At 37.9% G+C, this 24,558-nt stretch overlaps 1 protein-coding gene and 1 long non-coding RNA gene across 3 annotated transcripts in view; one reads left to right on the top strand and one right to left on the bottom strand.

Annotated features, from left to right (window-relative positions):
- The window catches only part of LOC136564026 (uncharacterized), a 46,564-nt gene extending 28,544 nt beyond the window's left edge, over nt 1–18,020 (bottom strand). The window contains exon 1 of the long non-coding RNA XR_010784673.1: nt 17,748–18,020. This is a non-coding gene — a long non-coding RNA (uncharacterized lncRNA). The remainder of the gene's footprint in view (nt 1–17,747) is intronic.
- Nucleotides 18,021–18,150: 130 nt separating this feature from the next.
- Nucleotides 18,151–24,558, top strand: part of SULF2 (sulfatase 2) — an 84,369-nt gene continuing 77,961 nt past the window's right edge. The window contains exon 1 of one of the 2 annotated variants that reach the window (XM_066561900.1): nt 18,151–18,256. The gene's annotated coding sequence lies outside the window, so the exon portion shown is untranslated. The remainder of the gene's footprint in view (nt 18,257–24,558) is intronic. The other variant, XM_066561903.1, reaches the window with a different exon arrangement.

Below are 24,558 nucleotides of genomic sequence, written 5' to 3' on the forward strand. Positions count from 1 at the left end.
CCCTTCAAAAGCAGGATTTTTCATGCTGGAAAACAGTCAGAGCAGCTTTTTCAGATTTCCAAATTAGTATATGTATTTGTCATATTAGGCTTCTGCATCTGTTTAAATGTTGCGAACATTTATGACTATTAATTATTATTTGCTCTAGAAGAGCTGTAAATCAGTTAGGAACCTGTCATCATATTTATATTGTCTAAAGAAAAATCCAAACCACAACAGAATATGAAAATAAGCTAAAATTTAGCTGCAATCACTATCTATAAATACATAAACAGTGCACACAACTTTTACATAATATGAGGAAAAAATTTTTTCCTACTGGTTACATTTTGACCTAAAAAATAAAAAAAAGCTGAAAGACGTATTGTGATTCCATTCCATTAACAGTTATGCAAAGCACGGATCAGATGGGCCAGGGTTGGACTCTCAGCTCAAAGGAGCCACCAGCTTTAGGAGTTGCTGAATTCTGCATGCTGAGAATTACAGAGAATGACCCCCTAAAATCAGCAATAAAAATAAATTACCCCTAACTAAATTACATACTGACGAATAATAAAGGCTCATTTGACAAATATTTAACATTGGAGCTTTCCTTCCTATACACCTTCTTCCAATATTATTAAGATAATAAATTCAGTGTTTTATGAATGCAAATAGTCTTTTCTCCATACTCAGTTAATTTTACCTCTAAACAATGATGATGTCTCTTCATTGATTCACATTACATAATTTAGATCATTCATATACTCCAGCCAGCAATACTTACAATTTAAATTCTTCCTTCACAGTTTGAGGAGAATAGAGCAAATATAAATTGGCAGCACAAGTGTAGCAAGAGGTCCTTTAAAATCTTGTCTGACTTTGCCTCCTCTGTAGATATGATGTATTAAAAAGACGTGCTGCCAAAAGGCTCAGCTGTAGCCAGCTGTTGCCTTCATTACCATTCTAAGATCCTAAAGTTTTGTCCGTGAACACAAGTCCTTCTGGGTTTTAACCTTTGTCACTGAAGAAAGCCCATTATGTAGTCTGTTAGTCAATGGATGCAAAAAAAATTAGCAGTGCCTTAAGTAAGTGGCAGTCTTAGAAAGTTAACACTAAGTAATGTTATTTTAGTGCACTGAAGGAAATTACTTGTATTATGGACACACTTGTAATTGTCTAACACCTAAATGCAAATTCCTCAAATATGGAGAGTGGTGAGGGAAACAAAGTCAGCCCCCAAATAGAAATAAATGTCCCTAGACAATGTAGATGGCTTTTTGAATTTAAATTACTTTTGGAGTAAACTTGCTCCAAAACTAATTTAAAACTCCTTTTCTATAAATTTTTTAATTAAAACTTGCATGCATTAAATTTTAACATTATCAGAGAAGCCTGAAAACACTTCCAAAGCTTCTATGCAGCTGACACATAACAATCAACTGCCTCGAATTTTACACATTTCTTCATGAGAAGTATCTCCCTATAGATTTTACATAATTTTTTCCATTTTCAAGCAAATGGAATAATGTGGGCCATGTAAGTTAAAATAGGGGTTTATTTCTTCTCTCACATATATTATCCTTCAATGATTATTTTGACTTATGTGCAACCAAAACCAATGTATAGAATATGAATGAAGCCCAGTTGAAGTTAATGACTGCCTTCTCTTCCTTGGGGCCAAGGTTCCAGCTCAGTGGTCATCAATCCCCAGGAAATGCCTGGTTCCTGCCGTCATTATTGTGCAATTGAAAGGATAGCAACCAACACAGTAGAAAACATGTAACCTTCTACTGAGAATGTGTAAAATACAGGCTCACACTGAGGAACTCTATTCTTCCACACCCTAAGATCAGGAGTTGAGAACAACCTGGGAGGGGAAATAAATCTGAGGATAAAAAGAGGTTCAATTGCAAACCAGCAGGTCATAAATAAAGTCCCCCCACAAACACCAACTGGTTTTGTTTTTCTCTCTTTCTTTCCTTTTTTTTCCTCTTTTCCTTTTTTTTTTTTTTTCTTTCTTTCTTTTTATCATTATTCACCCTGACGTGAATCCTAATTAAAATTTTACACAGCGTGTGTTTTAATTAGCCGTGGCCGGAGTGGTGAAAGCTATCAATATTTAGCAGGATAATTGTACAAAATTACTTTTCAAAAATGAACAGCAGGCATGAATCCACTCAGCAGCAGGGGGTTATTCAGCCACACACTGTGCAAGATGGGGTGCCTCAGATAATGTGTGAGAGATAATAATGCACACAGGGAGGGACACATGCTGCTATATTTTGTGCTTCATTGGTTTTCTGCAAACAGCATTTGGCTCTTGTTGCACTCAGAACATCAGGGTTCACACAACCTTTAAGCTGGTTATTTTTTATCTTTATGTTGTTGATTTATTTTAACTTAAATATGAGTTTAATAACAATACTCACAAACAAACCACTGAGACACAGCTCCATGTAAGATCTTGTTTGTATACTCTATACTTTGTAGACGCTAACAATGAACAAGGTCAAGAACAGAGGTCTCCTTCCTTCCTTCCTTCCTTTTTTTTTAATCAAAAAGAGAAGGAAAAAAACTTTGCCCACCCTAGCAGAATACAAAACAATTAATTTCTGTTTTGCAAATCCATGGCGTAATTTGTCCAAATGTACTCACCTGTATTTTAAAATAGATTTGTAACAGTTCACTTCTCACATAATCTTTCACTCCTTTCTTTTGCAAAAGGACCAGGAAAGGGAATTTGCAGCATATTGTGCTTGCTATTTACTTTTTGCACATTAAAAAAACCCCCAAACCAGGAAACACCTGCAAATGTTTCCTATGTGCACCAAGGAAACATTCAGTAATATTACACAGAATGGGGTTCTACCAACAGAATTTACCTCCTAAAATAGCCTCTCAGATGAAAACATTTAGAATCCCCATTGAATTCACAGGTGAGTCAGGAGTGTGTTCATTCTTATTGTTTCTGTCCTAAGGTACCTTACATTTGAAAAGTGCTGTTGAAATGCTTGTAGGGGGCTAGAAATAAGGACATGAATTTTTTGTTTGCTCAGTTTTGTGGGGTTTTTATTATCACCAAAATCGATCAAACAGCAAGTACCACTCATCTGGTTGGGTTTGGAGACTCTTTGCTGTATGGAGCAATAAGCACCACCCAAGACTAAGTAATTACAAGAGATGGGGCATAAGACAATGCTACAAGAAGCTTGTCATTAAAATGGAGTGTAAAGCAGGTGACAATGGGATAGCTGCAAAAAGAAATTAAATACTATAAATTCTTGGAGGCCATACTTTTATTTTATGAGATTCATTTCTCCTACAGATGCTATCTGAGGATATCCACCTGAATGCCATGGTAATATTCCATCAGCTGCTGGATTGCTCAGGAAACAGAAATAGTTTGCCCCAATTGTCTTTTCACCAGAAGTTGGTCATAAAAAATGGTGGAGGCAGACAGAGATAACTATCACTATGCACATTTTTAACCTCCATCTTTTCTACAATTGAGGTGTCTAAGCTGTTCACATTTTCCTAGTAAGTACTCCTCATAACCATGTCTGCCTGTAAAGTACATTTTAAAAATGCATCACTGATTCTAGGATCAATCTCTTAGACAGGTTTTACATGCTGTGAGATGAAAACTAACATCACCCCTACCCACCCCCTCAACTTTCCTTTTGAAAAGAGTAGCTCCTCTTTAGTCCATCTTCAACAACATGTTGCTCAGTTTTTCAAGGGAAAACAGTACAATCCTGTATTTCTTGACATGAAAGTCTGGACCAAAACAAATTCCATCAGTAAGCATTTTCAAATGCTATACTCATACTGAAACATGATGATACAAAGATATCTACATTCGTCAAATCAGACTTCGCCGTGGTCCACTGCCCAAACCCCATCAGTCATAGGCATATAGGTCTATGTGACATTGTTTCACAAGATCTACTACCTTCCCTAAACCAAAGGCATCAGGAGTCACAGCTGCATCTTCTTCAAATGTTCCTACTCCAAATGTTTAGAGTAATTTTGTAAATTACATCAATATTAAAGGAGTGTTTTTTAACACACACATACATACAAATATTGCATATATTCACGCATCCTGAACTAACACTTTCCAATTAAAGTGTAGCTGCTTTATCTGAAAACTGTAAATCCAAATCAGTTTACAGTAAATCTGAAATAATTAAATATTTCTGCCTTAATTTTGCAGCTGGTATGCTAAAAAAGGAGTCAAAGTAACTAGTGATCTACTCTGAAAAAACCCCATGAAATAGGATCTAAAGTTATTGTCATGAACCATCATCACAAGAAACATCGCCAAACAGTGTAGAATCCTTCTGTGCAAAAAACCCCAACTTTTTGCATAACTGGAATGATAGTTGCAGATCAAAGTAAGAATTAGCCTAAACTTCCAGTCTGAAATATCTAATGGTACCCATCAGTGTCTCCCATCATCTTCCCCATCTCACTCTGTGAGTATTGTTGCCTTTGGACAAATCACTTTTCATTGACTAGCAACAGAAGACCCCTAAGAAACTAGAGCTAACTAGTACTAAGTATGCATGAATCCTTAACACCATTTAAAAATGACCCCGGAAGAATAATAACAGCAACAAAACCAAAAATTTGCAGCATCGAATACTAACATTAGTTTAAAATTAGATCCCCATCTTTCAAACTTATTCACTTGATTACTCATAACTAACCAGTCCACATCTCTGGTGGTAATTCTAAATATCTGTGACAATCACGTCCCTAAGTAAATCTGGACTTATGAAGACTCATGTCTGAGACCAGACACATTGTGTGACTATGAAGAACTGGATAATTTACTTTTAAGGTCCCTGGCCATAGTAATTTCATTATGTGCTCCTTTTATACTGAAACAAATTAAAAAATCTCCATAAGATGTGATCTTTGCTTTTCCCGTTAACATGCCGTATGTTGAATCTTTAGAAAAGTAAAATATGGATGAATAAAGGCAATATTCAGTTCCCATTTCTGATAGACAGAGATTTTATCTTCTCCTGGCAAACTTGCTTGAATCACATAATGTTATCCTAAATTATAATTTCATATACCTTAATATTTTTGGGCCTCACCCTAACATATTCATTTGGGTAGGATCTTTCCTAATCAGCTGTTCATATCAAGTCTAGCGCAACAGCACCATAGCATTCTGCAGTACCACATACTATTACTCTACTCTGTGTTAAAAGTTATAATTAGCAATAATCAATTAGGAATAATTGAGGGAATGTCAGGAAATTATATAAGGTAGGTTTAGGTTGAATATTAGAAAAAGGTTCTTCCCCTAGAGGGTGCTGGGGCACTGCCCAGGCTCCCCAGGGAAGGAGCACAGCCCTGAGGCTGCCAGAGCTCCAGGAGCGTTTGGACACCACTCTCAGGCACAGGGTGGAACTGTTGGGGTGTCTGTGCAGGGCCAGGGCTTGGACTTTGATGATCCTTTTGTGCCTCTTGCAAGTCAGAATAATCTGTGATTCTGTGTTTTTATGCACTGTGACTACGGTATCCTCCAGTCACTTTGATGCCCCGAATGTACCTTTTTAATTTCCTTTCAATTTTCAAAACCATACATATTGCAAGATAACAAACAATTACATTCTTTATGTCAAAACAGGAAGCAATTGTGAGGGATAAATGACATCGTATTATGTAACTAGTTGTTGCAATCCCATATGTGTTATCTGCTGTAATGATGACTCCCTTCACATGTATCATAGTAAACTAATGAACTCCAACACGCTTTCTCCTCCTTACATGAGACATTGATGATACAAATGAAAGTTTTGGTATATATATTTCTCAAGCAAAGTTTGCTGCCTTTTGTTTGGTCAGTTTTATGTACTTCTGGATCCTATACTTAAACTAGAGATGTTAATAGTATTATTTTCTCTTTGTGGACTTAGATGTCATGTTTTGAATTCAAAATAATGGGTTTTGAATTTGTTATGAAATCCCTATTTTAATAAAAAACCCCAAACTAGACCTACTTACTCTTCATTGTGTCTCAATCAACATTTTGTAACAGGCTACAGATGTTACGCATTAAATATTAAGATGGATAGGTCTTGGAACTGGAATCAGCATAAGTTTCTCAAAGGAAGCATACCCAGTTTCTTCATAGTAATAGTCAAATATCTACATAAAGGGAGAAACAACTCTTTACAAAAATGAAATGACAGAAAGATACATACTCGAAAGAAATTTCACCTATTAAATGGTGCAAAATCACAAATTTTCTGCTGAAAGAATCCTTTTATATACACAGCATATAAATACCTGCTTAGGACTTACACATAGGAAGATGATAAGCCATGACTATACATACACAATTAAAAAAACATAGTTCAAGTCTCTGTGCTTGTATCGGAAGTTCAGTTATGAAGGACAATATTCCATATCTCTTATAACCATTTGGAACAGATGGAAGCCAAGGTAGCTGTAAGCCAGCTCTACCTCAGCCAGGGATTCCCACTTGCAGAAGGAATCTCAGCTGTCAACTGTGGAAAACTTTATAGATCCTTTTAGTGGAAAGGAGCCAGCACACAGTCCAGGACATGGACTAATATTTTTTTCCCCACTAAAGTAAATTTTTTGGCAGTAAGGCACTTACTGAAAAAAACTCCAAAACCCCAAAAACCAAAAAAACAAACAAACAAAAGCCCTCAAAATTGAACCAAAACATGAAACAAAAAAACCAACCAAACAAACAAAAAACAACAGAAAAAACCAAACCAAACAAACAAACAAAACCCCCAAACCAAAACCAACCAACCAACCAAACAAAAAACGCACAAAAAACCAAACTGGTAAAAGACTGAGTCCTATATTAAGCAATTTACCTGAAGCTTAATTTTCCACCTCAAATACAATGTCAGCAGAAATGTTATCATTTAGCTCTTCATTCAAAGTTTGCAGTGACCTTGCATAAATCTAGTTAAGAGCAGGAAAAGAATAAGCAAATTAAAGATTCTATTTCTTTTAGCAAACTTTCTCTTTTTTTGTCCCCTTATTCATATTTTTCCTTTCTTTTGTCCTCCCATACCATTCTTTTCATACAGGTTTTTGAATTCTATGCTTTTCACTGTCTCTCAAATTATTAGGTGCATATTAACGTTAGAATGAATGAATGAAATGGAACATGCAACGTCTAAATAAATCCATTGCAAATCATGTCACATATATTTCAGAAGAAGATGTGCCTGAACTCTTTTAAAGTGTCTAGAAGTATTGCCTCCAGCGAACACCTAAAGGAGTCTGATGATTTTTATAGGTAACAAATACAACACATGTGCATTTCTCTGATTATGAGGCTAGTTTATGTGCTTATTGTTTATACAGCAGCACAAATTTCTAAGCAATAAAAGGATCCTGTTGTATATGGGGGAAAAACAAAAGCTTGAGGAGATGGGAGAAAGAAATGAAAATTCTACACAAAATGTTATTCTTTTAACATAGAAGAACATACACAAGTTCTCCAACAGAAGTTCCCAGTTGCATTTAGTACCACTGGGGTGTTTTCTTTAATGATATCTGAGAATGAAGGTAAATAATACATTCTTTATAAGGAATAAACAGTACGTACATTAAACAAATAGAGATTGTCTTGTATTGAGCAAGTTTTGCATGCCATGACAATATTGAGGAAAAGCCCCTAGGAGATTTCTGGCACTTCGTTATACTGAGCCTTCTGTTATTCTCAAAAGACCGTATGCAGATATATGCATAACTCATACAGTTGCAAATAACAGAGTAACTGGAATACCAGACATAGGAACTCTAGAGTGAAGTGGACTTCACACCAACAGTCAGTACAGCTATCTGTGCTGCTCTTTCCCAGAAAGCAGGAAACATCATCTGCAAAAGCTTTAAATTATGCTTCACATGCATTACTCCATTACCCAACATTAAAAAGGTATACCACGTGCTACACAAAAAGGAAGGTCTGATTTTAGATTAATTCTTCAAATAATAAAAGAAGGTAAAATAAAAATGCATATGCAACCAGTCATAATCTATATTTTCCAGGTTTAGTATTAAGTTATATGACTACACTTGGAAATTTCCTTATTTTAACAGCTGCTGATAAAAACTGAGAGCTGAGTTTTGAGTTTTACAATCAAACAGAACAAAATATAGAATCTGAGATTTATTTCTATGTGCCTACTCATTTATGTCCACACTAATATTAGTGCATCATAATCACAAAGCAAGAAACACAACAGTTGCAAATAAAAAGAATGTAATACAATTTATAAGAAATTCTCCTTCATATTCAGTTCTCTCATGCATTGTGCTAAGATATTAACCTATTTGTTAAATAAACATAAAACCAGTGTAGTCAAGCAATGGGATGAAAGTTCAAATAACAACTACCTCTCAAAAGAAAGAAAATGAATTTAGGAAATACAATGATTTTCACTGATGATAAAAAAAAAAAAAGTATAAAGCCTCACAAACAAGTAACAGCCCAGAAAAATCAAACCCAGAAAATAAACCACCCACCACATGGCAGGAAATAATTTGAACTTTTTTTTCTAAATCATTACTGCTTTAGGTAATGTTACTCTGCAATCCCTTTGCATTGCCTTTGCTTGTTATTTTGTATAGTTCAGTAGCCAAAACATCATGATTCATGTATTTTAGGCTCCAACCTGAATGTGTGGGTGTCAAAGCTGTTGGGAGGTCTCTATTCTGAAACATTTTCAGGTTGCAAATAACACATGACAATTTTATATATCCAGCAGTTATTCTTTGTTATGTCATCACAGTATAGAAATAAACATTATTGCAAATACTTATAAATATTTAAGTTTACATTCTGCCTGTAAAGAATCTCATGATTCTTATGGTTGCTGTTCCAAGCATATTAAACTAACTTTTGCTATATAGCTTTTGGGGGATAATTTGTATGATGCCATATACTGAAAAAGGACACTATCTGGTAAAATCTGCTTAATAAAAAGAGACTCCTGCTTTAATGGATTTTTCCAGACAAAATTTCAATCCTTTTGCAAAAAGTAGAACCCATTTTTTCATTCTGGGAAATGTCTTCCTACTTCGGCAGGATTTTGTCTTAGTGATGAATGGGTTAAAAATTAAACAATCGTCTGGGTATTTATTCCACAATGTAGTTTCTCTCATAAGAACCATACAATGGAAATCTCTGTGTGGGATCCTCATTAGTTGCTCCTGCTTCCTAGAAGCTGCACAGTTCGGTCCCTTCCCCCTTTCTGTGCACATTCAGATTTCTCTACTCTGTCAATACAAAACTCAAAGGCCAACCCCAAGGATTCATACAATTAGGAGCTGCAGCATGTGATGTCACAGACAGCATATATTTCTTAAATCAGAATTTCTTTCTGTAACAAACAGTTGAAATTGTTTATTATTTCTATGCTTAGTACCAACATGCCAAGCAGCAAGAAGAGCACAGCATGGGACTGTACACTTGGTTTCTACATAAAGAAAGGTTATGCGCAAAGAAGGATGTCTTACTGTGATGTCTCATTTGTGACTAATACCTTGTCTCGGTCCCTCTGCGAGCCTCTCAGTAACCCCCAGCCAGTCCCGAGTCGGCAGACACCGGGGGGGGCAGCCCCGACACGGCCTACAGCGGGGAGACACTGTGTGTGTGTGCCCCGAGGGTGCTGAGGGCACCTGGGCTGGGGGGAGACACTCTCTGTCTGTGCCCCGAGGGTGCTGAGGGCACCTGGGCTGGGGGGAGACACTCTCTGTGTGTGCCCCGAGGGTACTGAGGGCACCTGGGCTGGGGGGAGACACTCTCTGTGTGTGCCCCGAGGGTACTGAGGGCACCTGGGCTGGGGGGAGACACTCTCTGTGCCCTGAGGGCACCTGGGCTGGGGGGCAGACACTCTCTGTGCCCCGAGGGTACTGAGGGCACCTGGGCTGGGGGGAGACACTCTCTGTGTGTGCCCCGAGGGTACTGAGGGCACCTGGCCTGGTCGCCTTTGCAGCACAAGAGACACCAGAGACAGCGGTAGAAGATAAAGGGCCGACTCTTAGCAGGGGTTAATCCAAGGTTTTATTAGGACCTTCAAAGGAGCTCCTGCACCTCAGGGGGCTCCTGCCGTGAGCCCCGGGAGATGTGCCAGGGTTACATTTTAAGCGAGGTGGAAACCCAAAGTAGATAACATCCTACCAACCATTAAGTGACCCTAAGGGATGGATGCTGGGGGATAGACATATAGGACAGCGTATGGGGCAAGGCTTGGGGGGCTGACCCCTGGCCTCTGGCTGATCACTCGAGGACTTGGACCGAAACTTCTGGATGGAGGGGATGGGAGGCTGAGTGATTGACAGAGAGCCAGGGTGGGGGTTTGGGGATGATCTCATCCCGGGAGAGGGATAACACAGGTAAAGGGAGGGGGGTACAGTTTGGGATAAACCATTTGGGAAAAATACGGGGATACAAACCAAAACTACTTCAAAGTATTACAAAATATAAAAACACACTACAACAATACCTGTTGTATGCTTCAAAATCTAATTTTTATCTAAAGCTCTTTGACTTCAAACCTACTACTTGTCCATCCTTCAATAAAAGACAGGTTTTACACATCTATATTGTTCAGGAAAACTCTTTACAACACAAAGTACGTATAAGAATATATGCAGTGGCTATAATTGAGAAGAATAAAACTCAAAAGAAATTTTGCTTTTGCATATATATTCTATGTTGTCTAGCATAAGCAAGTACTTTCAATTCAACTGTCTTTGAGACCCTGGAGATTCAAAATCTGTCTTCATATCTACTGACATGTACCTCACTGGTGCAGGTCTGATTTGAGTCCAGATACTAAGTCAATAAATAAAATGGCAATTCTGTTAGAGACTTTTAAGTAGTAAAGGCTAACAGCTAAATCCAGTTGTGACTGTGGTTCAAACTGCTTGTCCCAAAGGGAGAGTTTGATTTTTAAGGCTCAATATGTACAAAACACATGGCATATGCAAGTTAAATACTGCCTAACAATATCTGTGGTATTGAACATTTACTGTAGTAGAGACAGTGGTAATCAGTGAAGCTGGAAAGATTTGCCACATAACCAGAAAAACAAGATGCCAGATCATCTAGGTAATCTGTCACAATGGTTCCTGCTCCCCTTAATATCTACCAATGTATATTTGTGTAGTCTAGCCTACAGTTCTACTTTTTTACTTTATTATATTTTTGATGTAGAAGAAGAAGAATGAAAAAAATGTTTAAATAGTGCAAATTAACATGTGTGACTGAAAACAGCAGTAAACCAATGAGTGTTTGTTGTTGGTGAAGAGTGAAACTTGGAGCTGACTTAAAGCCTTAAGGAGCACAGGAGTACTGTTCTTCATCTGCAAATTACAGATCCAAATTACTGGTTAACATACTAGTGTACTTGTAGTACCACTGTATAAGTGAAATACATCCTCCAAATACCAATAGAAACATTTCCCACAGATAACTGTGCTAAATTCCTCAGGCATTTAAGAATGAAGAAATTGCACTTTTGTGAATTGACATTGCTTTAGAAATACAGAAATAATGGGAAACATCCATGGACTTGTAATCAGAAATATGCCTTATGCACATTCAACACATATGAACTGTGTCAGATTTGTGCACAATCTGTATTTGCAAGAGTGAGTAACTTCAGAGATCCCTCTTCTCTTAGTCTCATTTTTAACTTCCCTTGTTGAAAATTAAATCATCAATCATGAGATCTGTACCATGTTTTATGGGATTATTTGATCTTTCCCTTTACAAATACAATTAAAGCATGTCACTCATCCCTACACATCACACGTGTATGTACAGGTGTGGTATATCGGTACAATCACAACTTTGTGACTTTGCTGAAATTGCAAAGCTTCATTAGAAATGAGGAGACAGAGAGCCCTGGCAGTTTTCAGATCTTGAGGGGGTCATTTATTATTGTAATACATTTCTTTTCTTTTTCTGTCTGAAGGGTAGAGTCTAAAAACTGCAATAAAGCAATATTGAAGTACTTATTTTACCTTTTTTTTCTTCAGCTAAAATGCTAGCAAGGGAGTGTTTTTTCAGTTTGGCAGGCAGGCAGCCATTTCACAGTAAATAAAGTGAACCCAGTCGTGCAGTGTAAAGCTGTACATCTTTACAAAAACATTCAGTCCCCTACTAGAGTCCAAGGAATCTTTGCTTACAAAGTGTCCCTGCAGAAGCTTCTACGGCAAGTTACTTGGCAGAGAATTCTAAATTATATGAAGTACTTTCTCTCTCTGTCTCTTTCTCCCCACTGAAGAGACTTCATGTATTCTTTCTCAAGATGCTTTTCCTCAACATACTAGAGATAGGAAAAAAAAAGTTCTGCTAGTCTTACCAAAATGTCTCAGGTGCTGTCTTCTACCCAAATCCTGAAAAAATACATTCTATAACAATCTGCCAGATGCAGTACTGTATCAAAACTGACACGTACTACATGCAATTATTCATACAGCCTCACTGGCAGCACTCCATTTTAACTATGTACACTTGAAGTACATGACTGTACTATGCACTTCAAATAAAGAAATTTTGTTTAGTTACCAACAACTGGTGTTGAAAATGGGCTGTGAAAAGGGTAACTTTTGGATACATATTATTGAGATCACTTAGATTACCAGCTGAAAAAGGCAGGATCAGTGTTCTAAGACAGAAGCTGTAGAAGGTACAAAGCCAAGGAGTCCCGTTCTTATCTAAAGTGAAGGCACTTTGTGCAAGTGAATGCATCCAGACGAGTGGATTCATCTTGATGAACTGGACTGAAAAGGCAGATTCCACGTTATAGAGGGATTGTGTCTAAAATTAAATCTGTTTAAGGTTAAATGTAGAAAAGAATACAGCAAGTGATGCTTATAAAGACACAGAAAGTCAGAAAAGGAAAGTAATTTGTGAGCATGAGTGGGTAGCAGAAGGAATTTGATGACTCTGATCCTTCTGTCAGCACAGCAACTGCCTTTATATGTAACACATCAAAGGAGAAATCTAACTTGTGGAAGGCGATAATGAGGCTTATTTTTACTCTGTGTACCATCTCACACCTCAAGAAAGGCAAAGATTTACAGCTGCTGCTAAGCATGTTCTTTGTAGCTATCCAAAGAGCATGCTTTCAGCAGCTATCACTCCAGTACCGTGTCTCTGGACCTGCTCACTCACCCAACTCACAGCAAAGTTCAATCTTTAGGACCCATGACAAAGCCCAACTGTTTAGAGGACAGATTGTGTGCTTCCCCACAACTGAACACAGAACTGATTAACTAATCAGTGGTTGCAAAGCCCTTCGAAACAAAAAAGTGCTCTAAAAGCTACAGATTGTTATTGCTTAACACTTCCCTGTTAGCACTGGAGCTACGATCCATTTCCCTTAATGTGTTCTGAGGAAGGGAATAGAAAACATGAGATTGCAGTTACCAGTTACCACAGTTATCAAAGAACATGTGAAAACTCACAGTTTTGGTAGCTGTGTTTACACAGACTTATCTTGGAATCTAATGGACAACTATCTTACCGGCTGAAGTTTAGACACCTATTTCCTTAAGTATTTCTTGTTGTTATTGTTACTTTTCTGTTTTTCTCCTTCCTCTTGCAGTTTGACAGCAGAAGACATGGCCCTGTGGGGTAGGAGTTTAACATTCCACTTACCATCTGCTGGCATCAGCAGTTAGCACTGTCCCTCCATGGTTTTGCTTGCTCACTAGTGTCAGCAGCTAAATGGCATTTCAACTGGTTTCAGTTCTGCAGCTTCCGAGATAAATTTGTTTGTTTAGGTAAATATGCTACACTATCTAAATCTAGGCTAGGTCTTGCCACATTTGAAATAGCACATTCATTTTCATAACAGTTCCTGAGTCATCACTGGCACATAACCAAAAAAAAACCCAAAAACCCTAGCTTTTGACACTTTATAAAAAGTGGGAACATTACCACAGACCTGTTTTGCCTTTATAACAAAGCAACTTCTTTATGACTAAGGCTCCAAGGTATGTTTCTGAGTAGTTTCTTCAGTCCCGGGTTGTTTTTTTTTCCCACTGGGAACTAAACATACAGAAAAAAAGGAAAAGGAGTAGGTGGGTTAAAATTCAAACTTTGTTTTTGCACTCACATGCTGAGTTCCCCTTGTATGCTTTTAGCTGGTTCACTTCAGAGAATAGCTTGCTTCAAGATCTGGAACTAAATCCATGGTTCAAGTTTGCACTATTTGGATCTTAGGGTTTGCTTTTATCTTCACACAAGTATTTAATTACTAATACTATTAATGTAAATTGATATATCTTTATTTGGAAAAGGGAAGTTGGCAACAACAATCAGATTTGTTGGATTGATTTAAGGTTAATGGATCTTCCAAGATATTAGGGATTAAAGAAAAAAAGATTGTAACAGCTAGTGCATATCAATATTTTTAACTCTGCTGAAAGCATCACCCTAATAGATTACATCTCACTCAGCTTTGCATGAAGAAAAGATGAGGAAAGAAAATTACAGTGTAATTTTGTCCATGCAACATGGACACAACCATAAAAACAAAATTCTTAGGGCAAAACTGTAATGTGGAAATGGCAAGAGAGGGTGTTTTCTAGGCTTATTGCATTAATGAACACCTACTGAACATGGAAAACACATCAAAAAAGTTTTTGAATAGTTTTCTTGGCAGTACCAGATCCTCATGTCATTGAACTCCCATAATTAGGCACCACAATAATGTTTCATGAAGAAAACCATGGTTTTCAGGGATACAGTGTTTTTCATCATGAATTCTGTGGAAACCTCTTCATTCTCCATCTTTGGTCTCCTGAACTATAATTGCTTGCAGCTTTACCTTTGCATGTAATATTAATGCACTGCTTAACCAATGAAAGAAAGGCTTATTCTCTAAATGACTTTCACAAAGGACCTTTGATGATTTTAAGATGTTTACTATATTTGACAAAAACACTGCCTAGGTTCTAAATCTTATTTTACACTCTATAGACTGCCAAATATCTGCTGCTTAGAATGAAACAGGAGAAATGCTGTTATCCTAGAATGATAGAATGGTTTGTGTTGCAAGGGACTTTATAGATCATTTAGTTCCAGCCCCTCTGGCATGGGCAACGACATCTTCCAGGTTGCTTAAAATCCTCATCCAGCCAGGCCTTGAACACTTCCAGGGATGGGATATTCACGGCTTCTCTTGCTATTCTGCACCAGTGCCTCACCTCCCTCAGAGGGAAGAATTTCTTCCTAATATGGATCTAACCCTGCCCTCTGTCAGTGGAAATCCATTACCCCTTGTCCTGTTACTCCAGCCTGTTGTCCAAAGTCACTCTCCAGCTCTCTTGGAGCCCTTTTTAAGCAGTGGAAGGGTCACTAAAATCTCCCTGGAGCCTTCACTTCTCCAGGCTGAATACTCCCAGGTCTCCCAGTCTGTGTCCAGAGGGGCTTCAGCAGGTCCTCCCTCTCCTTGCCTTGGGACCCTCAGAGCTGGATGCAGTACCCCAGGTGGAATCTCATAGGAGCAGTGGAGGAGGAGAATCACATCCCTTGATCTGCTGCTCACCCAGCTTTTGGTGCAGCCCAGGATTCAGCTGGCTTTCTGGGCTGCAGCACATATTGCCACATGTTATGATGCACAGTGACTGGATGCCTCTATTCAAAGATCTCAATTACTAGCTAATTTTTCATAGATAGATAAATTCACAAAATACTGTTACTAATAAAGTGCCCTTCTTCAAGCATGACTATCCCAGATCCCACAGATGAAAGAACGATACAGGAAAGTTCAGCAAACTACCCAAGGTCACATTCCAAGGTAGAGGGAAGTAAAACTCCAGAAGAAAAACCCTAAATTGATCTTGCCCTTAATATCCATGATACATATGCATGGTGTATGCATGCAGAACTTGTCATATTGTTAATCCATACCAAAGGTAATAAAAGGGTAATTAGCAAGCAGAAAGAATACATATTTTAAAAAAGTAAGCAACTGCCTTTGCTTAAACCACTGTAAATTAAACCACTTAAAATAGAAATATTACTTTGAGACTTAAGACATAAGGTTTTATGTTTACCAGCATTGTTTATTGTAGCAATGGACTGAGACAGACTTACCTACCTAGACTTATAGATTTTGCCAAGATTTTTTGTACACTTGAACAAGTTATTTGTATTTTCACTGTTTCAGAGGTCAGATGTGTTCCTATGTGTAGTTTTATTTCCAATCATCCTTTGTCTTTCATATATGACAGCATGCTCTTCACTCAAGTAAAGAGCAATTTTTCCTGCGTGTATTTGATACCTAGGTCAATTTGTTTAAGCTGTTAGAAGGAATTTATATATATTAATAAAATCAATAATAACATTCTTGAAGTAGTAAGACTAAACCTCACATTAATGTTAAATACAATATCTCACAAAATTATTATGCTCCGTCTATTAGAATGTATATGGGAATAACTTAGGCTTGAGAACAGCTTTGTAAGATTAATGGAAGATTCACTAGCCAATTTATCATTCTGTTAATTATAACTATATAGAAATCGTTCCTTAAAAATATCTTATAATGACAAATCACCCCTTCAGATTTAGAGGCATTACACGTGCATATTGAGGACAAAATTTCATCCATTTGGAGTCTCACAAGAAAGATTGCAATCACTTAATTTTGTGTACTTTTTAGAGTTTTTTTGTAATAATAAGATAAAGCTCAGCTATGTTGAGCCCCTTTAATGCAAAGATATAACTTAGTGGGCAAGAAATAGATCCCATCTTTGAAAGTGTCTATTTGGAGTAACATATTGAACCACTCACAAGCCATGTCACAACAGCATTAGTATAAAATACAACTGGTTGGCTTCCAGAAATATTTTTTTTAAATAAGCAAAGGGCCCATGATTAATTTAATTGCAAGATTATCCATCTTATTTTGACCCTTTGACATTCAGCCCATCATAAAGTTGACTATATGTCAAATCCTCAAGTCCTGCAAATTGTGTCTGGTCCATATTTCAGTTTTAAATCCATAATTTGAGACTGTTCTGGTGAGATATAAGAATTCAACAGTTTAAAAAAATGAAAAAAAAAAGACAAATTAGAACTTGTGTTAACCCATTAAAGAAATGCACTTTTTTTCCTTTACACAGCATGAATCTCAAGATTATTATCTTAAGTTTAAGTTATTGAAAGTTTAGAAAATTTGGAACTTTTTCTTGACATGACTTCCTAAAAATATTACCCTAGAACCTGTTTGAATAAAGTTAGTGTCTTAGTCCCTGGATTTTCTCTGCAGAATCGACAGGAAACATAGGCACCTGGTTAAAAATCATAATCAGAGAGGTCTGCAACAAGGAAACTATTAATACAAAAAGAGAAGTAAAACAGGAACTATCGCTCTGCTTTGGTGAAATTTTACACCTGTGCTGTAAGTATCTCAACTACTGTTGCCTGGGGTGAAGACCCAAAATAAAGGACTGTGCAGATAGACTGTTATCATGTTTGTGGGAAAACTCTCTGACTGGGAACGTGAAAGGCTAAAACTCAAACCCGTTAAATAGCGAAAGAGGCTTGACTCTTTTGGGAGAGCTTGATCACAAGAACCAAGTCTAAACACAGACAGATTTTAGCCCTATTTCTCCCAACGAAGCAGGATGAGACACACTGCTCCGTGCAACATTCCATGTGGAGAATTCCTGTTATTAGGTGGGAAGTGCAAAAATTTTATCAGGTCGGGATTTTATCGCCTACGCACCTGAGCAGGATCAGTCCCACACGAAGCTCTTGCTCCCTGGCATCCCCGATCCGCTCGCTGCCCCACCTGGCACTCCTAAGGCGGCTGTCCGGGCGGGCGCCGAGCGCTCTGAGGGGACGCAAACGCTGAGGGAGAAGCGGCAGCCGTGGGACGGGGCGATTACTGGGGGACGACAAGGAGGCGGAGCTCGGCCCCAGCCCCGAGATGCACAGGGCGAAGAGCTCCTTGCAGGGGCCGCGGGCTCCCTGCAGGCTTCCCCCTCCTCGGCAGCGCTTGGGCGGGAGCCCCCGGCAAGGGGCTGGGGGAGGCGCCTCGCAACAGATGGTTCAAGCCGGCTCCTGGCGCGGTCCGCATTGGCCAGCGACGCGGGAGAGGGCGGGCGGGTGCGCCGCAGTGGCGGCTCCGCGGCGGGGGCGCAGCGCCCACAGCCCAGATCGCTCGCCTCCCGCCGGGCTGCCGAGCCCACCTCCGCTGCGGAACGTTGGTCGCCTCTTACGGCTCCAGCACCTGTGAGTGTCCGCCCGGCGAGGCTGCGAGTGGTGCCGCATCCACGCGCAGCCGGCCGGGGCCCCCGGGGCCGCTCCTGCGGCGGGGCGGGAGGCCCGGAGGGCGCGAGGCCCGGAGGGCGCGGCTGCTGCCCGCGCTTGGGGCCGGGAGCCGGAGCTGCCGCCTCCTCCAGTCCGACCGGTGCGCTGGGGAAACGGGGAAAGGCTGGGAGGATTCTCCCCCGGGTGGGAGACGGAATCCATGCGGGGGAATTTTTATCACCGATAGGTGAGGGGAACCGCTGCTCCCTCTTCCCGCTCCCCCTTTCCCTGTATTCCAGCTTCACCCATGCAGAGCCGCTTGTAGTGATAATTACCGGGTTTCGGTCCTCGGCGCTCAGTGGACAGTGGGGGACTGACTGTCAGGTGGGGAGCTGAGATGCAGGGGAAGTGACTTGCCTAAGGTCAGTCTGTGAGTCAGTGGCAAATAACGTCCTGTACTAAAAACTTCTGATTTCTAGCCTTGTGCTGGGCTCTTCAACAGCCCTGCAAGGCATCAGGCATAAATCTGGTTGTAGGACTTTTTTTTTTCTCAGAGTTTTTTTGTTTGTTTGTGTTTGGGTCTTTTTTGTTTTGTTTTTTTTTTTTTTTTGGTGGTTGTTTGTTTGTTGGTTTGTTTTAAAATCATGTATGGCTGTTAAAGCATGCAGAAGTGCAGCATCTGTGTCATCTCCTTTGTTTTCTCCAACCTTCAAACATGCGAATGGATGCATAAGTGATTATGCTTTTCTGTGACTAATGTTAAATTTAGTAGGAAATTATTGGTAAAAATACCATGTTTTTTTCCAAAACTTTTACCATGACAATAAATTGATTTTTTGTTTTTTTTTTTCCCTATTAATAGTGAATGTCTTCTTATACCATCAGAGAGTTGTGAAAAGCCTTTAAATTGGTTAAGTGGCAGCTGCATTCCAAAATGAATCTGCAGTGCAATAGCGTTTATTCTCAGTGCATGTGAGATATAAGGCATGGCAGGCCGTGCTTTTAGAACTTATGCACTAGAGTATAATGTGGTTGAGCTCTCTGAAGGATGCAACCGGAGTGTTTGTTTTTGCGCTAGCTATGTACATAGCAATTCTCTTTCCTTCTCTCTCTCCTCTCCAAGAATAATTTCAATGAGTTTGCACGAAGATATTCTGTAGCTTATCCCTACTAATGTTTAGTGTTTCTTTTGAATTTCCCATTATCTGAAAGTAAAACTGACACCTATGAGCATATATTTTAGATTTAAAGTATTATTAGAGTAGTCACAATCAATCCTTTTTATAGACTTTAACTAATCCTTGCATTTCATAAAATTTTCTACAGCAGTGAAACTGAAGAGTTTAAATGTGCTGTTCAAAAGCTAAACTGTCCTTGCTACCATCTCAGTTTACCTTAGCTGCTCCTCTTGTTTTTATTTGGAGGTGGTGTGGGAGGGTAGGGAAATGGAGCATGAGAGAAGTTAAATGTGCAAAATGTTAGTGTAAGTAGGCCAACTTTATTTTTAATCTCTGTTAAGGAGTTAGGTGAACTCTGTACACTCTTCAACACCAATCATGGAACTGAAGGCCAGGTTTCTGGTATCACAGGGTTCCCCTAGTGTGGATATTTTGTCATTGGAATTTGGAGGGGTTTGTTTTAGTCTCATTCAGAAAATAGAGTGTTGGTCTCAAATCCTTTATTGGATTTTTTTTTCCCCTGCACTTGGATATTTGAAAAAAAAAAGACATTTTAATTGTACTTGTGTTTTGTTTTGGCTATATATTATTTGATGGGCTTTTTTGTTTTCTCTTTTTTTTTTTTCTTCAATAGATTCCTTGCAAGAAGTCTTGTTTTGGGTAATTTCTAGCTGAAAGCGTTTGTCTATACTGCATAAACTCATTTGATTAGTTTCCTCTTTCACTGCCAGCTTCTCCATAATTTCTTCTAAATGGATAGGAAAATGTCTGTAGTTTTTTTTTACCTAAGTAGCTGATATTATTTCATTAAGCAAAATGTTAAGTTGTAACAGATGATGTTTTGCTCTGGCTATGTTTTGTTTGTAAGTCTATGTATTTCACTCTTGTGACTTCCTCTTGAGCATTTCTGTTATAAGGATCTCAGGTTGGAAGAGTTATGGTTGCTTATCTACAAACGGTAATCAAACAGACTTGGTGATATCACATTTGCAAATATAACTGATTTATAAATGAGTAAGAGCCTTCTGTGTTGTGAGAGAGAAGGTGATAGAATAAAGCAAACACTTTTGCTGTGTAATAGAAATATATATTTTTGCGATGCTAGATTTAATATCTAATGTCAAAAAAACTCTACAACTTGGTGCAAATTTATATTTTACCTTCGCCTCAAAATTGTTTTTAGAAGTAATTAATTTGAAAGCCAGATATCTCTAACTTACTTGTAGATACTTGCTACATCTTCTCTACTGACTTGTAGAGAGCATAAAGTGCTATAAAATTATTAAAATATTTTTTAAATAGTTGTAGCTCCTCAGCGAAGCACAGTATTTTTTTCACTTTTTTCCTCTTAACATACTTTCTTCCGCCATTGGAAGATGTTGTCTTACTGTGAAATTTAGAATTGAGTGAAAGTATGATAAAGAACTTCTACAAACGCATCAAAGAATCTTGGTTAAAGTTTTCAGTGAGCTCATACTTCTGGGTAGAATACTCCATGCCTTTGCCAATTTTCATCAGGAGTCGATAAAACCTGCCTTTTTAGTTGACTCTTGCAGTATTCTTGACAGAATATGTTCTCATTTTTTATCAGTATGCTGGGTCAGTTTTTCAGGCTGGAGTGGACATAATAGAGAATGACATATAGGCTTACGTTTTTGAGAATATCTTGGGTTTAATCTAGTACAAACCATGATTTAATTTGAAACCTGACAAGCTTAATGAGTGAGATTTACTTTGTCTTTTTTGTTTGTTTGGGTATTTTGTGTGTGTGGTTTTCTAGCGTTTGTTTTTTTTGGTGTTGTTTGGGGTGTTTGTTCTTTTGTTTGTTTGTTTGTTTTCCTGTTGCCCCCACTTCCCATTTATATGAATTTCTTATACACTTGGATTTTTGTTTAACTTTTTTGGAAATTGTCTGAATTTCTCCATGTAGTTTGTTGCTGGTTAACTGCTTCTCCACTGCCTGTCCCCATGACCCTTTCACCCTTCACTTAAATGGTGTGTGGGAAGAAATTCTGAAATGATAGTACAAGTTCAATAAAGGAGGATTTCAGCTAATTAGTGGCTCACCTCTGGAGGAAGAAAAAGGATGTGTAATATTTCTGAATTCTATAAAAATGTTATTCTAGTTTTTATTTGTTCTTTTGTATTTCTTTGTGTGTTTTCTAGCATTAGTTCACCTTTCACACCAAAATCAGAATAGCAGCTCTAAGTTCAGTGAGTTTAAGCAGTTTGTGGAACTGAAATAAAAGTTCTGATGAGTAATCAGTAGTACTGATTAGCCATATTTAATGGATTGTTGGGAGAGAGTGTCAAAATTATCTATCAGGCTATTAGTTGTTGCTAACTTGTATATAGTATTCTGAAATGAAGGGTGCAACTTTTTGGTGATGGGTAAGCAACTGTAAATATCAGTATGTAAGACACGAATGGTCTAATGTATCAAGAAATTACGTACATATTAGATGAAATTTCATTGCTTCTGAAAGACTTGTTCCATTTAGAAATGGGCAGCACCTTATTTCAAGTTCCTGAAAGGAAAAAATTTAACTGCCTGTCTTATTTGAAGATTTTAGGCAGCAGTCGTTGTGAAACACTGAAATTACTGATCCCTGAGGTAGGAAGCCCTGTAAAGAGTGTAGTTCTACTGTGATCTGACAGTTCTGATAATCTCTGTAATTGAGTCATTGACTATGACTCTCCAGCTTAATAGATTAAATTGCTGTATATAAGAACTTGTGATTTTGAGTAGTATTTGGGAAAGGAAGATTGTGCATCTAAAAGATGACAAGTTGTGTCAGAAGCTGATATTATTTTCAGTGTGGAAACTGAATAAGGAAAATACCTTATGGGTTTTTGGTATCTGAAAGTCCTGATCAATTGACCTGTTATATAGATTTTCTTAGATCTGCTTATAGATTTATTATTTTTCTTCTGAATTCTGTCTTTGTGGTTGAAGTGTTAACAATGTGAAGTTCTTTATGCATCTTTATTTGCAATTACCTGCATGTTACCCCAGAGTTTCTGCCTTTCAGTGGGCAGAAAGAACACAATCAAAAAGGACAAGAGTGTGTTTTAAGGGTGGGTTTTGCTCTCTTTTTATAATTTTAATGTGAGGATCCTAAACTTGTATGTTTTACTACTGTGACTGAAATATGCAGTCTAGGAAATTGCAGCTTGCTTCTAAGGAAAGTTAAGGTGCCAAAATACTAAGAACTAAAGTTTCAATAGTTCTCCAACAACAAATACTTGGTAGACACATGATAAGAAGACTAGTACCTAATTTTTTATTTTCCCATGTATTAGAGTACAGCACCATTGAAGGACTTCTTAAATAACTGGACTCCTTTGTCATCCATTCTTTATTGGAGGGAGAACTAGTCAATGTGGAAGACTTGAGTGGTTTAGAGAAAAATGATACGTTTTTGCTCTTGGAAAGCTTTTTTTCATAGATAATATGTGCAGAGACAAATTGCTTTAAAAATCTAACGTAGTTGTGCATACAGAAGTGTGAGACAGTATGGCTGCCATCAAAGACACCACTGCAAAGTGTCTTCTACCTTCTAATTCACTGGGTCAGTCTTCATCTCTTGTTGGATATCTAGCAGTATCATGATGCAATGGTGTCTGTGATCCAGTTGGGGTCTTCCAACTGTTTCTGAGCCTAGCACACTGATGAAAGTGGAGGCATCTGTAAGAGTAGATAAATGAGTTCCAAGTAGTACATCTAAATCTCTATCTAATGATCTGTCTTTAGTCGTACTTGTTTGATAGTCTAACTGTAAGATTAAAGCAATCATTAGAAATTCTATTAAATTACCTTGCCTGTGATATTTGCGTGGGTTCTTTTCTTGGTACTGTCTGCTGGAGAGCAGACTTGCAGCCAGCAGACTTAGATACAGTACAAGATCCTGTGGGTTCTGTAGCTGTTTACACTATGATATTAATAGTGTTAAATTAGCAACATCAGCAATATTAATTGATTTTCAAATTCAGACTGTGACATTTGTTAAAATGATCATTAAACCTGCAAACATCCTATGTACAGTAAAAGATCTTCAGACCCTGACAAATGGTAAATGAGAAGATTGCAGACTGTTGAAAATGTAAATATTCTTTTGGAAGTTGTTCTATGTCAAGACAAAAATATTCCCCTCTAAGCAAAAGAGGATTCATTTTCACCTCTATAAAAAAAGCTGGAGACTGATTTGCATACTTAATATATGTGTTGGTGTCTTCCTTTCTTTCAGGCACTGCTGTGGAATTGGAATTTGTCCTGCTTTTATTAGGCAAGTAGTCCAGTCCACTTCACTCTAGAAAAATGTTGTAGTTTCAATTTGCACCTCTTGTAATATTCTTGAAAATTTTGAGACTGTCTTTTAGTTTTTAACAATTTTAGTTCACTTGTTAAATCGTTTTCCATCAGATGGCTAACTGTAATAGTAACTTAGATGTTTAATTGGTGAATGCATTAACCATGGCTTTAGGGAAGGCCTTTAGGGAAAGGCTTAATCTAGTTTCATATAATCTTTGTGGTTTTTACTCTTCCTGTCACTAGTAGAGTAAGGATTTGTGGTTTCATGTTGGAGTACTAACATTGCTAGCTACAGGTCATAAAAACTTCAACAATGTGATGCATTTAGAGTAGCTTATTATCTAAAACAATTTATAAGTATATTTTATAGCTTCTGTACCAATGTTCTAAAGTGTGAATGAGTACTATATTTCAGTCAGTGCCATTTATCTCATTGAAGGTACAGCTGAAGTTACTACGCTACCAAACAATAAAATTAAACTGTGAGTTCATCCTGCTTTTATCTTGTAATATGGCTGTAGTTTGCAAAGAACCAGACAGCCTTGATAGTAAGTAATTTTCAAAATTACAAAAATAATTTTCAGATACCTCAAAATTTTTTGCCAGTTTTTGTAAGAATGAAGATGTTACAATTAAATTAATTAAAAGAACAGTTATAATAAATGTTAAAAATATTAAGAATTACTGGAAGCTTTAACTTTTAACTATCAAAAATATTCTGTGACTACTGTGGTGGATAAAGCTAAGTTAGTCCCTTGTTTTAATTACATGTGTGAAAAAATTTAATGGTGACT

The sequence above is a fragment of the Molothrus aeneus genome, chromosome 17 (assembly GCF_037042795.1).
Source record: "Molothrus aeneus isolate 106 chromosome 17, BPBGC_Maene_1.0, whole genome shotgun sequence".
NCBI lineage: Eukaryota > Metazoa > Chordata > Aves > Passeriformes > Icteridae > Molothrus > Molothrus aeneus.